Below are 23,217 nucleotides of genomic sequence, written 5' to 3'. Positions count from 1 at the left end.
GTAGTGGAGCCAGTTTAGTTTGGCCCATGCCTTTCAGAATCGTGGCCCAACACCAGTTTGTTTATCGACCCGGGTGTGCACTGGGACACATTATCTGTAATGCATCCTCGGATCATTGGATGTTTCGGGTCTTTAATCATTAGACAGCCTTCCCGAAGTGACTCTGCCAGGGTTGATCAGGTTTGACTTGTGATTATCCCATGGATCAAGATAATGAGAGGCATGTAATTCTGAGTGTAATGATATTCTTAAACATCATTACCTGGCATCTGTATGCCTCACATTAGCGTTAAGGTTAGGGTTAGGGGCTAGGGGTTAAGGTTAGGGTTTGAGGCCTTGACTTTGAGGGATGGAGTTTGAGGCCAGGTGTTTGGCAGAGTTTGAGGAGTGGAATTTGAAAGGTGGTGCTTGAGGCCTGTATTTTGAAGTCTGGAATTTGAGGAGTTAATTTTGAAGCCTGAAAGTTGAGGGGTGTAGTTTGAGGCGAGGAGCTAGAGGCATGGAGTTTGAGGCATGCAGTTTGAGGGGCAGCCTGTCGAGTGGATTTTGAAGGGGTGTTTGAGGCATAAAAATTGAGGCGTGGAGTATGAAGCCTTGACTTTGAGGGGTGGAGTTGGAATCATGGTGTTTGAGGGATGGAGTTTGAGTTCTGGAATTTGAGGCGTGGAGCTACAGAGGTGGAGTTTGAGGGGTGGAGTTTTTGGCGTAGAGATTGGGTGGTGCACGTTGAGGCATGAAGTTTGAGTGGTGGAGCTTCAGCCATAGAGTTTGAGGGGTGGAGTTTGAGGCAGGGAGTTTGAAGTCCGAAGCTTGAAGTGTGGAGTTTGAGGAGTGGAGTTCAGGTGGTGGAGTTTGAGGGCTGAAATTTGAGGCAAGTTGATTGAGGTGTGAAGTTTTATGCGTGGAGATTGAGGGGTGAAGTTTGAGGCGTGGTGTTTGAGGGGTGTCGTTTCATGGTGGAGTTTGAGGGTTGGTGTTTGCAGGTTGCTGTTTGAGAGTTGGAGTTTTGGGCATGGAGCTTGAGGGGTGAAGTTTGAGGGTTGGAGTTTGGGGGTGGAGATTGAGGCATAGAGAGTTGAATTTGAGGTGGAGCTTGAGGGTTGGAGTTTCAGGGGCGGAGTTTGAGACGTGGGAGTTTGAGGGGCAGAGTTTGCGATGTGGAGTTTGAGGCATGGATTTTGAGACATTAGGGTTAGGTTGGAGGGGGCTGTTTGTGAGGTCATGATTGAGGGGTCATGTTTGAGGGGAGGAAATTGAGGGGTGGTACTTGAGGGCTGGAGTTTGAGACGTGGAGCTTGAGGGGTGATGTTTTAGATGTGGAGCTTGAGGGGAAGAATTTGAGTGGTGGTGGAATTTGAGGTGTGGAGTTTGAGGTGTGGAATTTGAGGCATGGTTTTTGAGGGTTGTAGTTTGAGGAGTGGAGTTTGTGGGCTGGAGATAGAGTGATGGACATTGAGGCGTGAAGTTTGTGGGGTGGCGTTTTAGGAGTGAAATTTGTGGTGTGGAGTCCGATAGGCAGAGTTTGTGGAATAGAGTTCGAGGAGTGGAGTTTGAGGGGCGGATTTTTAGGGGCTGTGTTTGTGGAGTAAAGTTGAGGGCTGGAGTTTGAGAAGTGGAGATTGAGGCATGGAGCTTGATGAGTGGAGACAGGCATGGAGATTTAGGGGTGGATACTGAGGGGTATAGATTGAGGGGTGGAGATTGAGAAGGAAGGGTGATGAGTGAAATTTGAGGGTTAGGATTAGGGCTAGGAGTTTGAGGGGCTGATTTTTAGGGGCTGTGTTTGAGGAGTAGAGTTGAGGGTTGGAGTTTGAGGCGTGGAGTTTGAGACAAGGAGAATGAGGCGTGGAGTATGAGGGGTCATGTTTGAGGGGTGAAAATTGAGGGGAGGAGATTGAGGTGTGGCATTTGTGTCATGGAGTATGAGATTTGCAGTTTGTGGTCTGGAGTTTGAGGGGTGGAGATTGTGGGGTAAGCTTTTAGGAGCGGGGTTTCAGGGGTACATTTTGAAGGGTAGAGTTTGAGGGCTGGAGTTTGAGGTGTGGAGATTCTGAGGTGGAGGTTGAGGAGTTTAGATTGAGGTGAGGAGAATCAGGGTAGAGTTTGAGCAGTGGGGTTTGTGGTGCGGACTGAGACGGACTTTGAGGGGTGACGCTTCGTGGTGGAGTTTGAGGGTTGGTGTTTGAGGGCAGAGTTTCAGGCATGGAGCTTGAGGAGTGGACTTTGAAGGGTGGACTATGAGTGGTGACATTTCACAGTGGAGTTTGAGGGGTGGTGTTTGAGCAGTGGTGTTTGAGGGGTGGAGTTTGTGGGATGGAGCTTGTGGGGAGGAGTTTTTGAGGTGGACTTTTAGGAGTGGAGTTTCAGGGGTATATTTTGAGGGGTAGAGTTTGAGACATGGAGATTGAGACGTCAAAATTGAGATGTGGAGTTTGAAGGGTAGAATTTGAGGGGTGATATTTGAGTGGTCATGCTTGAGGGGTGACACTTGCAGTGTGCGGATTGAGGTGTGAAGTTTGAGGAGTGGAGTTTGAGTGGTGATGTTTGAGGGTGAAGTTTGAGGGGTGGAATTTGAGGGGTGGAGTTTGAGTGGTGATGTTTGGGGGGACTTTGAGGGGAGGACTTTGAGATGTGGAGTTTGAGGGGTGATGTTTCAGCGATGATGTTTGAGGGGTGACGATTCACAGTGGAGCTTGAGGGGTGATGTTTCATAGTGGAGTTTGTAGGGTCTCGTTTAAGGCATCAAGTTAGAGGCATTAAATTTGAGACATCAAGTTTAAGGCGTCAAGTTTGAACTGTGGAGTTTGTGAGAGTGGTCTTTCAGGAGTGGAATTTGAGAGGTACAGCTTGAGAGGTAGGGTCTGCAGCGTGGGATCTGAGCCGTTGGGTCCGAGGGGAGCAGATCAAGGCATGGAGTTTGAGGCGTAGAGTGTGAGGCATGGAGTTGGAGGTCCAGAGTTTGAGGCATGGGGTTTAAGGCATGGAGTTTCTCTTTTATTTTTAACATTCTTGTGAAAACTTTTACTATCCACTTTGATATTAGTTGCGAGCTTGCTTTCATATTTCATCTTTGCCCATTAAAGGATTTTTCCAGTTGTTTCCTGTAGCTGTTTGAAAACTTCCGAATCCTCTATCTTCCCACTAAGTTTTGCTTTGTTGTATGCCCTTCTTTTGCTTTTACACTAGTTTTGACTTCCCTTGTCAGCCACAGTTGTACTATTTTACCATTTGAGTATTTCTTCATCTTTGGAATACACATGTCCTGCATCTTCCTAATTTTGGGGATAGGGTTGAAACCTAATGCATGCCATTGCTGCTCAGCTGACATTCCTGCCAGCGGCTCCTTCCAATTTACTTTGACCAACTCCTCTCTCATAATTTCCCTTACTCCACTGAAATACTGCTACATCAGACTTTACTTTCTCCCTATCAAATTTCAAGTTGAATACAATCATGCTGTGATCACTGGTTCCTATGGTTTCTTTTATTTTAAGCTCACTAATTGTCTCCATTCATTACAGAACACCCCATCCAGTGTAGCTGATCCCCTGGTAGGCTCAATGACAAACTGCTCTAGGCATTCAACCAACTTAGTCTCTTGAGATCTATAACCAACTTGATATTCCCAATCGACCTGCATGTTAAAATCTCCCATGACTACCATAATATCACCCTTTTGACCTGCCTTTTCTATTTCCTGCTGAAAACCTGTAGTCGACCTCCCAGCCACTGTTGGGAGGCCTGTATACAACTGCCATTAATGTCCTTTTACCTTTGTAGTTTCTGAACTCACCCCACAAGGATTCAACATCTTCCGATCCTATGTTACATCTTTCTACTGATTTGATGCCTTCTTCACTAGTAGAGCCACACCACCTCTCTGCCTACCTTCCTATCCCTCCGATATAACGTGTAACCTTGGAGGGTTTACAGGGAGGACGAACAAACTCTTATATAGGCTCTGGAACTGAACTCCAAACTCCTTATCACACTAACTGCTATGCTACTGCAGAGCCCTGTAAATCTTTTCTGCATTATTTCAGTTTAACCCCATTTTGCTTGTAATGGAGTGACCAAACCTATACGTACACTTAAGTGCAACTTCACCGAGGACTTGTACAACTGCAACATAATGTCTTAACTACTGTACTCAATGCCCTGACTTGAGAAGGTTATTGTGCTAAATGTATTTTTTTAAATCATCATCCTATCTGTGGCACAGCTTTCAAAAAAGTATTCACTTGTACTCCTAGGCCCCTCTGTTCCTTTGCACCCTCTGGTATCCTAACGTTCATAGATTATCCTACACTGGTTTAACTTTCCCAAACTGCACCACCTCATAATTATTTGTATTGAAATCCATTTGTCACTCTTTGGTCCACTTTCCTAAATGATTAGATACTTCTGTAATCTACAAAATCCTGCTTCACTATTAACAACACTTCACTATGTATCATTTGCACATTAATAAGGGTCCCACTATGACACCTGTGACCCATCACTAGTTAGCAGCCTTCATTCTAAGAAGCAACCTTTGATCACCACTCCTTGCTTTTTACCTCCAACCAATTTAGAATACGCCTGATGGCAAATCCAGATAATTGTATTTTTTTTTCAAGGAACAATGATAGATTTCCAAATCATTACATGTGTGACATTAAATTCTTGCTACTTTGATACTAAATGTACAAATAGCACTTACTATTTTGGATATAGTTTGGAGATTTTGTGTTTTCTAGTGCATTAAAGTAGAATAATATTACAGAGTCCTGTAATCTTATTGTCTTGATGAAGGGTCTCAGCCCAAGACATTGACTGTTTACTCCTCTCCACAGATGTTGCCTGACTTGCTGAGCTTCTCCAGCATTCTGTGCATGTTGCTCAAGATTTCCAGAGTCTACAGAATCTCTTGTGTTTATAATACCACAGATTTTGTTAGCTCAGTAAAGCAAAATCTCAGACAACCATAATTTATAGAATACCTAAACTGTGAATGAAATTTGGTTTTTGTCTCTGTGACCATAAGTCAAAGTGCAGTGGGAGGAATACAATCTGTGAAATTAATTAATCTTCATCACAATTTACCATGCATATTGTTCAATGAATATAGCAGGATCTTATCAACAATCAAGTGAACAACAATTAAAAATATTCTCATAACATTTCCAAATTCAATGATTACAGTGTTTTTTGAACTTGTATTAAACAGGATTTCCCTAGATATTCATTTACCTCATTCCCTATGAACTAATTAGTAACATAATCTCCATGCTTATCCTTGCTTGTTAATGAGGTTTAAAAGTAGATTAGAAACAGAGCATCATGGGGATTGACACTGGCCAATTTATGTTCCTATTCAACCAGTTATTTGACTTAGAAAAAGACAGCTGAGACAGCCTTTTTTAATATTTCAGAGGAGCACCAACATGAAAGAAATGTTTTAAGGCTACTTCTATTGACATGCAAAGTCATTGTGGACATTATCTCTGCATTTTCAGGCTTTCCCTTCCTCCACAATGATGCTGCCCTCACCTGCATCTCCTCCATTTTCCAAAGCTTTGCGTTCTCCCCATCTTCCAGGCACCTTATAAGTGAGAGAGTTCCTGTTGTCCATATCTACCACCCTGTGAGCCTCCTTGTTTATCACATTATTTTCTGCAACTTCTGCCATCCCCAAAAGAATCCTACCACCAAATATATCTTTACCTCCTCCTGGCACACTGCTTTCTGCACGGTTCATTCCCTTGATGATTCTCTTGGCAATTTGTCCCTTCCCACTAATTTCCCTTCTGGCACTTATCTCTGCAAGCAACTAAAGTGCCACATATGCCCTCACTTCCATTTAGGGCTCCAAGCTGTCCTTAGCTGATGCTATACTTCACCTGAGAATCTGCCGGGGTCAGCTATTGTATCTGATGCTCCCGATGCAGCCTCCTCTAGAGTTTTTCAAGGAATTTATCAGGAACGTTTATGAAAACAAGACAGAGAACGTTGTTTGCATGGACTTTAGCAAGGTCTGTGACATGGCCCTGCATAGGAGATTGGTCAAAAGGTTCAGTTATTTGGCATTCAAGATGAGATACTAAACTGGCTTAAATATTGGCTTCGCAGGAGAATCAGAGAGTGGTAGTAGATGGTTACCACTCTGACTGGAGGTTTGTGACTAGAGGTTTGGTGTAGGGATCAGTGCTGAGTCTATTGCTGTTTGACATCTGTATCACTGATCTAGATGATAATGTGGTAAACTGGGTCAGCAGATTTGCAGATGACACCAAGATTAGGTGTGCAGTAGACTATCAAAGCTTGCAGTGGGATCTGAACCATCTGGAAAAATTAGTTGAAAAGTGGCAGTTGGAATTTAATGTAGACAAGTGTGAGGTGTTGCACTTTGGGTGGACCAACCAGGGCAGGTCTTGGTGAGTGGTAGGGCACTGAGGAGTATTGATTTTTACTCCTCATGTATGTGAAGGATGTAAAAGTAAAGTCCATTCAATTCAATTCAGTGGAATCTGGGAATACAGATCCATACTTCCTTGAAAGTGACATCACAGGTAGGTAGGGTCATAAAGTAAGCTTTGGCACATTGGCTTTCATAAATCAATGTATTGAGTGCAGGAGTTGGGATGTTATGTCAATTTATTTTGTTTACTGAGACACGGCATGGAATAGGCCCTTCTAGCACTTCAAGCCACGCTGCCCAGCTATTCCTGATTTCCCTCGCCTAATCACAGGACAATTTACAATGATCAATTAACCTACCAGCTGGTAAATGTTTGGACTGTGGGAGGAAACTGGAGTAACTGCACAGGGACAACATATAAACTTCTTACAGATAGTGACAGGAAGTTTAATAAGATGTTGGTGAAGTCTAATTTGAAGTATTGTGTGCAGTTTTGGTCGCCCACCTATAGGAAATATGTCAATATGTTTGAAAGAGTGCAGAGAAAACTTACAAGTTTGTTATTGGAACTTGAGGACCTGAGTTATAAGGAAAGGTTAAATAGGGTTAGGGTTAGGGTTAGGGTTAGACTTTATTCCTTAGACCATGTAAGATTGAGGGGAGATTTGATAGAGGTATATGAAATTATGAGGGATATAGATTGAGTAAATGTAAACAGGCTTTTTCCACTGAGGCTGGGTGAGATCAGAATTTGAGATCATGGGTTAAAGAAGAAAGGTGAAATGTTTAAGGGGTACATCTTCACTCAGGGAGCAGTGAAAGTGTGAAATGAGCTGCCAGTGCAAATGGTAGTTGCAGGTGGATTTCAACATTTAAGAGGAATTTGAATAGGTACATGGATAGGAAGGGTACGGAAGGTTATAATCTGGCTGCAGGTTGATGGAACAAAGCAGATTATTAGTTTGGCATGGTCTAGATGGGCTGAAGGGCTTGTTTTTGTGCTCTAGTGTTCTATGACTCTATATTATGCAACAAAGATGAACCCTTGGTGCCAGGGGTGGTGTTAGAAAGAACAGAGATACTGTGGATGTGTTGTAATCCATGCTGGGTTGGGGTGTGGCTCCTCCCAGTCAGTGTTGCTTTCCCTGGAAGACGAGCTCAATTGCTTGCAACTGACTAAATGTAAGACAAACTGATTTGCTTTGTCTGCTGAACCAGCACGAAATGAGGACCTAGAAACATAGAAAACCTACAGCACAATATAGGCTCTTCGGCCCACAAAGCTGTACTAAACATGTCCTTACCTTAGAACTCTCATTATCTTGTACACCTCTATCAGGTCACCTCTCATCTGCCGTTGCTCCAAGGAGAAAAGGCCGAGTTCACTCAACCTGTTCTCATAAGGCATGTTTCCCAATCCAGGCAACATCCTTGTAAATCTCCTCTGCACCCTTTCTATGGTTTCCACGTCCTTCCTGTAGTGAGGCGACCAGAACTGAGCACAGTACTCCAAGTGGGGTTTGACCAGGGTCCTATATACCTGCAACATTACCTCTCGGCTCTTAAACTCAATCCCACGATTAATGAAGGCCAATGCACTATATGCCTTCTTAACACAGAGTCAACCTGCATAGCAGCTTTGAGTGTCCTATGGACTCGGACCCCAAGATCCCTCTGATCCTCCACACTGCCAAGAGTCTTGCCATTAATGCTATGTTCTGCCATCATATTTGACTTGCTGCATATTTGTTCTTACTAAAACATGGCTCCAGGCCATTATCTCATGCACTATTAATCTTCAGGCCTCACAGTTGCACAGATTAAACTCCATGTGTCAATTTTCCATATGTTCACTCACTGGCCACTCTATTAGGTACTGTACCTAATAAAGTGGCCACTGAGTGTACGTTCATGATCTTCAAGGATTGATGTGTTGTGCATTCAGAGATTCTCTTTTGTACATCATTGTTATAACACATGGTTATTTGAGTTACTGTCACTTTCCTGTCAACTTGAACCACTGGTCACTTCCCTCTGACCTCTCTCATTAACAAGGCCTTTTTCCCTATATAAATGCTGCTCACTAGATGTTTTTCTTTTTATTTTTTATGCGACATTTTCTGTAAACTCTAGAGACCGTAGTGTATGAAAATTCCAGGAGATCAGTAGTTTCTAAGATACTCAAATCAATCTGTCTGACACCAACAATCATTCCTTGGTCAAAGTCAACATAGATCACATTCCTTCCCCATTTTGATGTTTGATCTGAAAAACAATTATACCTCTTGGCCATAACTTCAAGCTTATATGCATTGTGTGGCTGTCACATGACTTTGTTAATTAGATATTTGCATTAATGAGCAGTCTACAGGTATACCTAACAAAGTGGCCACTGAGTGTATCTTCAACTGATTTATGTCCTGCTGTAACTTTTGACAATCTTCCAGATTATCTACAACTGCACCAATTTTTGTGTCATCTGTAGTCTTACTGCAGATCCACCTACACTTTTGGCTAAGTAATTTATATTTATCACAAATTGCAGAGGTCTCAGTACTGATCCTTATGGATCCCCTCTGGTCATGGACTTTCAGACAGAATACGATACTCCATGAACACCTTCTATTTTCTATGATCAATAATTTCCTGGATTGCCTTTTTAAACACCAAAACAGCATTGGCTAATAAATAAATTTACAAAATGCCTTCAGATTTAATCTTTTTGCCAGTGATATTTTGTGACTTCTCTTTGGCTTTCTAATTTAATTGTTAAAGCCATTCATTATTTTATTTTCACTCTTGGTGTGCCTCCCCCATCTGTAGTTCCCTATTCCTGCTTATGCCTCCTTTTCTTCTCATTATCTACCTAGAAACAGAAACATAAAAAGCCTACAGCACAATACAGGCCCTTCGGCCTACAAAGCTGTGCTGAACATGTCCTTACCTTAGAACTACCTAGACTTTACCCATAGCCCTCTATTTTTCTAAGCTCCATGTAGCCATCCAGGAGTCTCCTAAAAGACCCTATCGTTTCCACCTCCAGCATCACCGCCGGTAGCCCATTCCACGCACTCACCACTCTGCATCAATATTCCTTTACAGCCAGGTTTCTCTATATTTGCTACCATTGCCCTTCACCCTTACAGGAATATGACAGCATTCAATTTTTATTATTTTTTCTTTTTATACTTCTCACTATGATGATGTAGACTTACCTGCAAGTAGATCCTCACAGTCTACCTTTGCTGTACTTGGCTTTATTTTAATAAAATTGGACATCCTCCAGTTTACTGTTCTAGAGTCAGTGAGCCATACAATATGAAACCATACAGCAAGGAGGTACAGGAGCCTTAGATCACATAATACCAGGTCTAGCAACAGTTATTATCCTACAGCCATCTGAATCCTGAGCCAAGGAGGTACACAGGCCTTAGGTCCCACACTAGCAGGTCTAGGAACAGTTATTTACCCCTCAATTATCAGGCTCCCAGTACAGATAACTTTATTCACCTCAACACTGAATGATCACTGAACACAACCTATGGATGTCACAACCACAGATTCGGCAGCGCAACAGAAATGGCAATTGCGCTCATGAATATGCACGTGTCAGCTAATTATTATTTCATTGTGATAGTATTTAACTCCATTCCATCATAGTATTTGTGGAGACTTGGACATAGCTACGCTTTGCTGCCTGCATTCACCTTGCCTGAGAAATTGGACTGATAAAGTCAACTGACTCTGAAGTTTATTTTGATAGGTTCAGGGATTCTGTGTTAGTTTTATTGTTGAAGTAGATGCTCGATTAGCTCCAATCGGAGGGTCATCATTATGAGAATGATTTGTCTCACGGTGTCACTTGGTCAAGCTACCTTTGTATAAGCTCTTGTATCTGTCTCTACATGGAAGTCTTTGGCTCCGATATTGACAGTGCACACCATGGCACTTATCTACCAGCATCACTGAAGGACATCTTGGATAAGTTCCTCATTCATGACTTCCAACGGACACAGGTGCTCAGGTGTGGCACCCCAGGGGCTGCGCCTAGAGAGGGGGGCCCTGTCACAACCACAAATTCAGCAGTGCCGCTTCTTCTTTTCCATGTGCCTTGCACGTTACACACTTGGGTGATCACGGCTCTCCACATCCAATGATCCCTCACAGAGTCGATGATATCTCGCACATTAAGATTTGTTAGTTCTTTCACAGTGTCCATATATTTTCTTCTTTGCCTTCCTCTTTCGCGTTTCCCAGGCATACAGCCATGTAATGGAAGGCATTCCATTTCTCCCTTTCTGATGACATGGCCAAGGAAATTAAGTTTCCTCTCATTTAACGTTCTCATTAAAGATCTTTTTGTATGGCCACGTTGGAGTACTGACTCATTAGTTACCCTATCTCTATATAATATTTTCAGCATTCTTCAGAGAAACCACATTTCTGTTGCTTCGAAGTTTCTTTGGAGTTCTGGTGTCATAGTCCATGTTTCGGAAGCAAACAGCAAGATTGACCAGATGGGGGAATCACGTGAGGCAGAAACGAGGTAAGACATGCTAGCGTGAGCTCTCCGAGTGTGTCTCAATAGTTATCTTTATTTTGCTATGCTATTGTTAAAGCTGCATTCCTAAAATTTTTAAAACAAATCTCACTTGCTTGTGGTGCATGGCAAGGTATAATCCTAGAAGTAAGAAGGATATTCTATCGTCAACTGAAGGAACAATCAGACTCTCATATTTTATTAAAATGGCGGTCGACTCTGGAAAAGGGGGAAAGCTTTCCCTCGAGACAGTCATGTCGGCCATTCGGGAAAACAAGGTAGAATTATCAACGCAAATTATCAATACTAGCTGACCAAGTTAAGGAAATCCTATCAGATTTTTGGAACAAATCCTATCAAAAATTTTTTGACATTGAAAATTTTCCTACCACTGCCTGGGAAAACTCCCCAGCGGCATTGACGACTCACGGAGACTGAGACCTATAATCGCAAAGCTCCTCAATTTTAAGAACAAGATTATGCATCTAGCCAGGCAAAAAGGAGTGATTCACTATGAAAATAACAGGATTTACATATTTCCCGACTGTAGTCCGAGATTGCAATGCCTTAAGGACTCCTTCAAAGAGGTTAAGAGGACCCTACAGGAAAGGGGCATTGATTATTCCCTGCACTATCCAGCTAAACTTCAGATTATACATAAAGGAGTCACCAAGTGGCTTGTTACTCCTGATGCAGTAATGGAGTTTTTGAAAGTTATCAACAATAATGACTGATAGTCCTCTTGCTCCGTGCACAACAGACAGGTTACTGTGATGCTTAAGCACGATATACATTAAGTGACTTTTATTTAAGTGATTATTGGATGTACTGCTTTGACTGATATGAGAACACGAGTAAGTTTCACAATATGGATACTTTCCCACCTTGCTATTGTGGAAAGTGCATCTCCTTAATTTTTGATGACATTTCGTCTCACACTTGTGCCTTGAGATGTTTTTGATTCGCGGTGTTCCTTTTACTAAACATTTTATATGTTGTAGTCTGAGTTCTGTTCAAGTTGCTTTGCCAGGTTTTATGTGCATGCTCCCAGGCCTCGATTATACTCGTTTAGAGGCTGTAGAACCTAGAATTCTGAATTAATGTGGTTTAATGCTCACTATATTTTTCTAACTGTTGAGAACCCTTGCATATTTAGAGAAAGTAGCCTACCCACCAGGGATGTTTGGTTTAGGGGGCATCAACGGGTGGGTCTCATACAAGGATATGGTATGGATCTGTTTCTTAATTACTCTCATTCTTACAGTTCTCACACTATCTCTATGCTCTGAGGTATCTATTATTTTTTTCTTTAAGGTATGATTAGTCAACTTAAAATAATCTCCTTGAATGTAATATTAATTCTCCAATTAAGAGGAAAAAAAATTCTTAAATATTTAAAGAGACATTCCACTGATATAACGTTTATACAAGAGACTCACCTTTCTGACACAGAACATATAAAGTTAAAAAGGGAAACACGAGGAAATCTGCAGATGCTGGAAATTCAAGCAACACACACAAAATGCTGGTGGAATGCAGCAGGCCAGGCAGCATTAGATTGAGAGGGGATCTAATTGCAACATATAAGATAATAATCTTATATGGACAAGATAGAGGCAGGAAATATGTTCCAGATGCTGGGAGAGTCCAGTACCAGAGGGCATGGTTTGAGAATGGGTAGGTCATTTAGAACAGAGTTAAGGAAAAACTTCTTCTCCCAGAGAGTTGTGGGGGTCTGGAATGCACTGCCTCAGAAGGCAGTGGAGGCCAATTCTCTGGATGCTTTCAAGAAGGAGCTAGATAGGTATCTTATGGATAGGGGAATCAAGGGATATGGGGACAAGGCAGGAACCGGGTATTGATAGTAGATGATCAGCCATGATCTCAAAATGGCAGTGCAGGATCGAAGGGCCGAATGGTCTACTTCTGCACCTATTGTCTATTGTCTATTGTCATCTATAGGGAGAAGCGCTGTCGACGTTTTGGGCCGAGACCCTTTGTCAGGATAGGGGGACCCTTCTTCCTATAGATGCTGCCTGGCCTGCTGTGTTCCACTAGCATTTTGTGAAAGTTAAAAAGGGATTGGGTTGGACATGTTTACCACAAAAGCAAGGGGAGTAGCTATACTCATCAATAAAAATGTGAGGTTTAAATTAATATCAACAGAAAAAGACAAGAACGGTAGACTTTGTTTAGTTAATTGTGAACTAAATATGAACAGGGTCACACTGATAAATGTATATGGCCCCAACCATGACGATCCCATTTTTTAATATGACTTGGTATTAAAACTTATGACAGCTTTGGACCACTGTCTGGTTGATGCTGACTTCAATTTGGTCTTAGACCCAGCAATGGATCGATCCACACCAAGATCTTTTAATCGTTCAAGGGCAGTGTCGGTCCTGGATCAGGGCATGAGGGATCTGGGGTTTTGCAATATTTGGCATCAATTTAATCCAAATGTAAAGGACGTTTCCTACTTTTCAGATGTCCATGGCTCCTATTCTAGAATTGAAATGTTTTTAATATTCCAAAGTATGGTATCCAGGGTTATTGAATGCTCCTACCTACCAGCTATACTCTCTGATCATAATCCAATAAAGCTTACTTGGAGGATAGATATTACACAGTCATCATCTTATAGTTGGAGATTTAAAACATATATGCTTAATGATCCCGAATTTCTCAGATTTATGAATGGCCACACTGATTTATTTATGGAAACTAATTCAAATTCTTCTTCTTACACTAACATATGGGAGGCTTTAAAAGCATATATGAGAGGACAAGTCCTTTCATATAGCACACATAAGTTAAGAGAAAAAAGGAAAACTCTTGTATCGCTAGAGGAAGATATTAGAAATCTTGAATGTGAACATGCTTTTTCTAAAAGTGAAGAAATACTTAATACACTGACTTTAAAATGGATTCAATACAATAACTTATGTAGAAGTAAAGCTGAGGCAGATATGGCCACAATTAACTATCGTTATTACGAATTCAGAAGCAAAACTAGTAAGTTACTTGCCTGGCAAATAAAAAAGGAAGAGACCAATAGATTTATCCAATCTGTTGTTATGGATGATGGCAGATCCCTCATTAACCTACAGGACATAAATCAAGAATTCAGAAAATTTTATGAAACGCTATATAAGACAGATCATGAGAAAGAAAACACCATAGCAACACATTTCTTGAACTCATTAAATCTGCCTAAGTTAGGTCATAAGGATAAAGATCTTCTTGACTCTGATATATCTGAAGAAGAAGTTCTTGGTGCTATGAAGTCTCTTCAGAATAATAAAGCTCCAGGGCCAGATGGCTTCCCAATTGAATACTTTAAAGCCTTTTCAGATAAACATTTAACCCTTTAGAACCATAGAACATTAGAGCACAGAAACAGGCCTTTTGGCCCTTCTTGGCTGTGCCGACCCATTTTTCTGCCTAGTCTCACTGACCTGCACCTGGCCCATATCCCTCCATACACCTCTCATCCATGTACCTGTCCAAGTTTTTCTTAAATGTTAAAAGTGAGCCCACATTTACCACTTCATCTGGCAGCTCATTCCACTCTCTCACCACCCTCTGTGTGAAGAATCCCCCTCTAATATTCCCTTTAAACTTTTTCCCCTTCACCCTTAACCCATGTCCTCTGGTTTTTTTTCTCCCCTAGCCTCAGTGGAAAAAGCCTGCTTGCATTCACTCTATCTATACCCATCATAATTTTATATACCTCTATCAAGTCACCCCTCATTCTTCTAAGCTCCAGGGAATAAAGTCCTAACCTATTCAACCTTTCTCTGTAACTCAGTTTCTCAAGTCCCGGCAACGTTCTTGTAGACCTTCTCTACACTCTTTCAACCTTATTAATATCCTTCCTGTAATTCAGTGACCAAAACTGCACACAATACTCCAAATTCGGCCTCACCAATGCCTTATACAACCTCAACATAACATTCCAACTCATATACTCAGTAAATGAAGCCAATGTACCAAAAGATCTGTTTACTACCTTATCTACCTGTGACACCACTTTTAGGGAATTTTGTATCTGTATTCCTAGATCCCTCTGTTCTACTGCACTCCTCAGTGCCCTACCATTTACCTTGTATGTTCTACTTTGATTTTTCCTTCCAAAGTGCAATACCTCACACTTGTCTGTATTAAACACCATCTGCCATTTTTCAGCCCATTTTGCCAGCTGGTCCAGATCCCTCTGCAAGCTTTGAAAACCTTCCTCACTGTCCACCACACCACCAATCTTTGTATCATCAGCAAATTTGCTGATCCAATTTACCACATGATCATCCAGATCATTGATATAGATGACAAATAACAATGGACCCAGCACTGACCCTGTAGCACACCACTAGTCACAGGCCTCTACTCAGCAATCCTCCACTACCACTCTGACTTCTCCCATTGAGCCAATGTCTAATCCAATTTACTACCTCACCATGTATTCCTAGTGACTGAATCTTCCTAACTAACCTCCCATGTGGGACCTTGTCAAAGGCCTTACTGAAGTCCATGTAGACAACACCCACTACCTTCCCTTCATCCACTTTCCTTGTAACCTCCTCGAAAAACTCTAATAGATTTGTTAAACATCACCTACTACACACAAAGCTGTGTAGACTCTCCCCAATAAGTCCCTGTCTATCTAAATACTTGTAGATCCTATCTCTCAGTACTCCTTCCAATAATTTACCTACAACTGACATCAAACTTACCAGCCTATAATTTCCTGGATTACCTTTAGAGCATTTTTTAAACAATGGAACAACATGAGCTATTCTCCAATCCTCCGGCACCTCACCCATAGATAGCGACATTTTAAATAAATCTGCCAGGGCCCCTGCAATTTCAACACTAGGACTGAGGGAATACCCTGTCAGGTCCTGGGGATCTACTCTGATTTGCCTCAAGATAGCAAGTACCTTCAATCTGTTTAGGTTCCATAACCTCACCACCTGTTTGTCTTATTTCCACTGACTCCATGCCAGTTTCCTTAATATATACAGATGCAAAAAGCCCATTTAAGATCTCCCCCATTTCTTTTGGTTCCATACATAGCAGACCACTCTGATCTTCAAGAAGACCAATTTTATCCCTTACTAACCTTTTGCTCTTAATATATCTGTAGAAGCTCTCTGGATTATCCTTCACCTTGACTGCCAAAGCAACCTCATGTCTTCTTTTAGCCCTCCTGATTTCTTAAGTTTTTTTTGAACTTTTTATACTCCTCAAGTACCTTATTTGCTCCCTGTTTCCTATACATGTCATACATCTCTCTCTTCTTCTTTATCAGAGTTCCAATATCCCTAGAGAACCAAGGTTCCTTATCCTTATTCACTTTGCCTTTAATCCTGACAGGAACATAGAAACTCTGCACTCTCAAAACTTCTCCTTTGAAGGCGTCTCACTTACCAACGACATCCTGGCCAAAGAACAATCTGTCCCAATCGAAGCTTTTTAGATCCTTCCTCATTTCTTCAAAATTGTCCTTTTTCCAGTTTAGAACCTCAACCCGAGGACCAGATCTATCTTTATCCATGATCAAATTGAAACTAATGGTGTTATGATCACTGGAACCAAAGTGTTTCCCTACACACACTTCCGTCACCTGTCCTAACTCGTTTCCTAATAGGAGATCTAATATTGCATCCTCTCTAGTCGGTACCTCTATATATTGATTTAGAAAATTTTCCTGAACACATTTTACAAACTCTAACCCATCTAGACCTTTAACAGTATGGGAGTCCCAATCAATACGTGGAAAATTAAAATCCCCTAGTATCACAACTTTATGTTTCCTGCAGTTGTCTGCTATCTCTCTGCAGATTTGTTCCTCCAATTCTCGCTGACTATTAGGTGGTCCATAATACAACCCCATTAATGTGGTCATACCTTTCCTGTTTCTCAGCTCCACCCATATGGCCTCGGTAGACAAGTCCTCTAATCTGTCCTGCCTGAGCACTGCTGTATAATTTTCCCTGACTAGCAATGCCATCCCCTCACCCTTCATTCCTCTGCCCCTAGCACACCTGAAACATCAGAACCCCATTAAGCTGCCAGTCCTGCCCCTCCTGTAGCCAAGTTTCACTAATGGCTACAATGTCATAATTCCACATGTCAATTCACACCCTCAGCTCGTCAGCCTTTCCCACAATACTCCTTACATTGAAATAGATACACCTCAGAAGATTATTACCACCACACACAACCCTTCTATTTGTGACTTTGCATGAAACTTAAACATCATTTATTTTTAACAAATATGTTTAACAAATTTAACAAATATGTTTAAGGAGGCACTGATTAATAAAATTCTGCCTAGTTCTCTGGAAATGGCTACAATAACATTATTGCCAAAACCTGGGAACAACCATCAAAAATGTACTTCTTATTGGCCCCTTAGACTTTTGAATTCAGATTACAAGATTTTATCAAAATAATTGCATTAAGAATAGATGGCATTATCCCTAAAATCATTAATGCTGACCAGACAGGTTTTGTCAGAAATCAATATGGATCTGATAATGTACAGAGACTTTTTCACATAATGGAAGAGGCTCATATGCAAAATGATCCCACGTTGATAATATCGATGGATGTAGAGAAGGCATTCGACAGGATAGAACCTACCTTCCTTTTGCAAACTTTAAAAGCAATGAATTTCAGAGAGAGATTTATTCAATACATTGAAACATATTTTGCTGATCCTAAAGCTCAAATTCTTACTAATGGAGCCCTGTCAGGTACCTTCTCACAATCAAGAGGAGTCCGCCGAGGTTGTCCAAGTACTCCGCTGCTTTTCTTAATAGCTATTGAGCCGTTGGCTATTGCTATTCATTCTAATCCCACCATTACCGGCATTACATTTGGCTTGAATGAACACAAACTAGCCCTTTACACTGACGATCTCTTAGTTTTCTTGTCTGATCCAGAAAAGTCATTACCCTCCCTTCTGCAATGTTTCCAACAATATAGTGCTGCTTCTGGATATAAATTAAACCTTTCAAAAAGTGAAGTCATGTCTTTTAATATACAGGATAATAACAGTGAGAACCTAGTCAAACCCTTGCAATGGTGCTTGAATGGATTTAAATATTTGGGCATAGAAATTAGGATATCTGCAGATAAAATCTTTTAAGATAATTACATCAAATTATTGAATCGGGTTAAATTAGATCTACAGAAATGGAGGGAACTGCCATTATCTTTAATTGGAAGAGTGAACTTAAGTAAAATGAATATACTCCCCAAATTTCTATATTTATTCCAATGTGTCCCAATTAAAATTCCCAAAAGTCTATTTAATGATTTAAACAAATCAATATCCAGCTTTTCATGGAAAGGTGAAGTCCCTAGAGTCAAACTCTTAACCCTTCAGGCCCCTTTCGCCACGGGAGGATTAAATCTTCCTAATTTTAAATGTTATTACATTGCAGCTCAATTCTATCCAACATGATGCTGGTTGCACTCTGAGAACAATGAGGTTAGATGGCTTCCTATTGAACAACATCAGTTAAAAAATGTTCCCTTAAACACATATAACCATATAACAATTACAGCACAGAAACAGGCCATCTCGGCCCTCCTAGTCTGTGCCAAACGCTTACTCTCACCTAGTTCTACTGACCTGCACTCAGCCATAACCCTCCATTCCTTTCCTGTCCATATACCTATCCAATTTTTTTTAAATGACAGGTGTAGTAGGTCCTGTTAAAGATATTAAACTGTATTTGTCTATGTTTAGTTGAAATCAATACAGTTTGAGACATTTGAAGGATATTACACCAATCAGCATCATTGTAATTGCATTCAAGATCTATATTTAAGTTCTTCTTTTTTTAACATTTAAGACAGCACTCTTAAATATTACTAAGAACCCTATAATGTTAAATACTTTTGCAGTATGGCAAGAAGCTCATGCAGTTATTGGTATAAATATCTCATTATTTCAGAAAACTCTTCTGTGGAATAACCCCAATATCCTCCACCTGACTACAGATGGAATTCTAAAAAATTGGGATAATATGGTATAAAATCAGTTGAAGATCTATGTAGCCAAGATAACTTTGCCAACCTTCAACAACTGTTAGGTAAATTTAATCTACCAAATCATAATTTATTTAAATACTTTCAGATTAGACAATGGGTCCGTAACAGTTATATAGGCTATCCACAAATTCCAATAGAATCCCCATTTGAAAAGCACTTGCTTAATGAATCCCTGTACACTACAAAGGGTCTTATGTCATCTGTTTATATTATTTTAAATAGTAACTTGCCAATCTATACTAAGAGTGATATTAAAAATAAGTGGGAATCAGATCTTGAATGCAATTACAATGATGCTGATTGGTGTAATATCCTTCAAATGTCTCAAACTGTGTTAATTTCAACTAAACATAGACAAATACAGTTTAATATCTTTAACAAGACCTATTACACCCCACATTGACTGCACAAAATATACCATTACGCCTCTCCTAATTGTCAGAGATGTAAATCTTGTTGATGGAGACTTACTTCATATGCTTTGGAATTGCTCTTATCTGGAATACTTTTGAAAATACATTGCTAGAATAACATCAGATATTATAAAAATTGAAATTTAATTTGATCCTAGGGTCTGGATTTTGGGAGATCTACAAGGTCTTAATGTGAATTACAATAAAAAATATTGCTTGCAGCTACAGCCAGGAAAAAGTGTATCCTTTAAAACTGGAAATCTGAATTTCCTCCCTCACACAGGCAGTGGTAAACGAGTTAATATCTGTATTAAACCTGAAAAGAACTTGCATAGTGTGAGGAGGAATCCAGCAACGTATGAAAAAATATGGGACTCCTTTTTCGGCCTTATTACCATCATTACACCTCCTCGGCTACTGAATGAGTATGGATGCCTGTCTTCCTGTGCTCCTACTATCTGCTTAGTGTAGTAATATATTCTTTATTAATACCTCATATTCTCATACCTTATTTGATCAAATTTTATTTTTGCTATTTTTCGATTGTGAACAAGGAAGAAATTTTTGGTGGGTGGGGGGTGGAAGGGAGGGAGTATTCTGTCTGTTTTTTGTTTGCTTGTTTTTCTTTTCTTATGTGTATCTGTGTATAAAACATGTTTTTTTTTTGCTTCAATAAAAATATATAAAAGAAAAGATTGACCAGATGTAACATTTTAGTAACCTAAGCCTTGTTGTCATACAAATGTGTCTGTTGGTAAAACTGGGTTTCATTTTTTGGTAATTGGTTTTGGCAACGGCAGTTCTTCTTTTTATTTCTACTGTACTTCTAGCATCATGTGATATAAAACTACCAAGGTAATTAAAGTTGGTCTTTTGTTCAATCTCTTGCTTACAAGTGCACAATTGGCAGTTGGGAGTATCCCGCTGTTCTGATATTACCGAAAATTTGTTTTTTTTACAGTTGATGGTTAGACCAAAATCTGCACTTGTTTGTACTACTTTGTCTCGGAGGATTTGTAGGTCTTCTGCAGCACTTGCTATTAGGATGGCATCATCTGTATATTTTATACTGTTGATGTTAACACCTCCAATTTTTATCCCATCTAGGTCTTCTATTTCTCTGAGAATCATTTCACCAAGCTTTGTACAATAACAGCAAAGGCTGGGTGAAATCTAGAGTATGATTCCCAATTGGGTACACCAGTAGAGGTCAAATGCTCTAGTTAAATGAGCACTGCAGCAATAGAAGGCAATGGCAAACCACTGTGAACCACAGCAAACTCAAAAGTGTGATCTAACCTGAGTTTTAGAGAGCTGCAACAGTACTGCAGTGTTCTTGAACTTAATCTCCTGACTAATGAATGACAACACACCATATTCTTTTTATCCACCCTATCAAGGAGGCAACTTCGAGGATCTATGGATGTCAACCCCAAGATCCCTGTTTCTCCACACTGCTAAGAATCCTGCCATTAACTGTATTTTGCCTTTAAGTTTAACCTTCTAAAGTGAATAACTTCACACTTTTCCAGATTGAACTCCATTTGCGATTACCTTTAATAAGACTATGCTCTTCCAAATGCTTGTAATCCTGTCTTTAAGAATCCTCTCTAATCGTTTGACCACAACTGATGTCTCAGTGGTCACTAATTCTCAGAATTATTTCTACAGTATTCCTTTTCTTGAACAAAAAAATAACATTTCTCACCCTCCAGTCTTTTGGCACTACTACTATGGCCAGGGAGGACGCAAATATCAATGTCAAAGGTTACAGCACAGAAACAGCCCTTATGAACCATCTAGTCCATGCTGAATCATTAATCTGCCTTGTCCCCTCGACCTGCACCTGGACCATAGCCCTCCAGACAGACATACTTTATTGATCCCGAGGGAAACTGGGTTTCGTTACAGCCGCACCACCAAGAATAGTGAAGAAATATAGCAATATAAAACCATAAATAATTGAATAATAAGTTAATCATGCCAAGTGGAAAAAAATAAGACCAGGCTCCGCCTATTGGCTCAGGGTGTCTGACACTCTGAGGGAGGAGTTGTAAAGTTCGATGGCCACAGGCAGGGATGACTTCCTATGACGCTCAGTGTTATATCTCGGTGGAATGAGTCTCTGGCTGAATGTACTCCTATGCCTAACCAGTACATTATGGAGTGGATGGGAGTCGTTGTCCAAGATGGCATGCAACTTGGACAGCATCCTCTTTTCAGGCACCACCATCAGAGAGTACAGTTCCACCCCCACAACATCACTGGCTTTACGAATGAGTTTGTTGATTCTGTTGGTGTCTGCTACCCTTAGCCTGCTGCCCCAGCACACAGCAGCAAATATGATAACACTGGCCACCACAGACTCGTAGAATATCCTCAGCATCGTCCGGCAGATGTTAAAAGACCTCAGTCTCCTCAGGAAATAGAGATGGCTCTGACCCTTCTTGTAGACAGCCTCAGTGTTCTTTGACCAGTCCAGTTTATAGCCCATTCGTATCCCCAGGTACTTATAATCCTCCTCTTGGATGGAAACAGAGGTCACCGGTGCCTTACCCCTCCTCAGGTCCACCACCAGCTCCTTAGTCTTTTTCACATTAAGCTGCAGATGATTCTGCTCGGATCATGTGACAAAGTTTCCCACCGTAGCCTTGTACTCAGCCTCATCTCCCTTGCTGATGCATTCAACTATGGCAGAGTCATCAGTCCAAACCCTTTCCATCCATGTACTTATCCAAATTTCTCTTAATGTTGAAATCAAATCTGTGTCCATCATTTTTGTTTGCAGCTTGTACCACACTTGCACTATCCTCTTAGTGAAGAAGTTACCCCTAATGTTCCCCTTAAACATTCACCCAACCTCAGGTGCAGCAATCTCTTCCCTCCAGTACTAACCTGGCTACATCCCATCTGGTCCCAAGGAAGTATCTATATACCAAAGTCCATCTGTCACTTCTCAGCCCAGTTCTGCATCCTATCGATGTCCTGCTATAACCTTTGACAACCCTTTAGGCTATCCACAACACCCCCAGCCTTTGTGTCATCAGCAAACTTATTAATCCACCCTTCTACATCTTCATCCAGGTCTTTATAAAAATCACAAAGAGGAGGGGTCCCAGAACAGATCCCTGCAGAACACCACTGGTCACCGACCTCAATGCAGAATACAAACCATCTATAACCATCCTTTGCCTCCTGTGGACAAGCCAATTCTGGATCCACAAAGCAAGGTCTCCTTGGATCCCGTGCCTCCTTACTTTCTAATGAGCTTTGCAAGGGGAACTGTGGTAGAATCGGTTAAAACTAGTGTCTGAGGGGATACTTGACCATTCCGGAACAACTGGACTTAAGACTGCTGTTACATGTCGAGAATAACATTGGATGATAAGCGCAGTACCAGGAACTCCAAGTAATAAGATACTAGGCCCCTGGAATCAGAAGGCAGGGTGCGTCTGGGGGTAAATTATGAGCCCTGATAACAGGGAACAAAGAGGACTATTACACTTGCACTGAGAGATAACTGACATCTCTTTTAAACGACTGATCATGTACTGCCCGTGGGATGCCAAACAAAGTTATGTGAAGTTGTTTGTCTTGCTGTATAAATATGAGCTTTGTACAGCCTAAAAATCAGAGTTTTGGTGGCAGTGGAGACTGCTGCAGACTCTCCATGATATCATGTTAATAAACTCTTAAAACAAAACTTGAAGTCACTCTGGTGTTCTTAGTACATGTTCCATGACAGGAACCTTATCAAATACCTTACTGAAATCCATATACACTACATCCACTGG

The 23,217-nt window shown here is 40.9% G+C and overlaps 1 long non-coding RNA gene across 2 annotated transcripts in view; it reads left to right on the top strand.

The window, feature by feature from the left end:
• Positions 1–22,997, top strand: part of LOC132382301 (uncharacterized) — a 57,782-nt gene extending 34,785 nt beyond the window's left edge. For both annotated transcript variants that reach the window (XR_009508276.1, XR_009508277.1), the window contains 2 exons: positions 10,821–10,946; positions 22,508–22,997. This is a non-coding gene — a long non-coding RNA (uncharacterized LOC132382301). The remainder of the gene's footprint in view (positions 1–10,820; positions 10,947–22,507) is intronic.
• Positions 22,998–23,217: the final 220 nt, after the last annotated feature.

Source organism: Hypanus sabinus, chromosome 27 (assembly GCF_030144855.1).
Source record: "Hypanus sabinus isolate sHypSab1 chromosome 27, sHypSab1.hap1, whole genome shotgun sequence".
Classification (NCBI taxonomy): Eukaryota; Metazoa; Chordata; class Chondrichthyes; order Myliobatiformes; family Dasyatidae; genus Hypanus; species Hypanus sabinus.
This window is presented reverse-complemented; position numbering and strand designations above follow the sequence as displayed.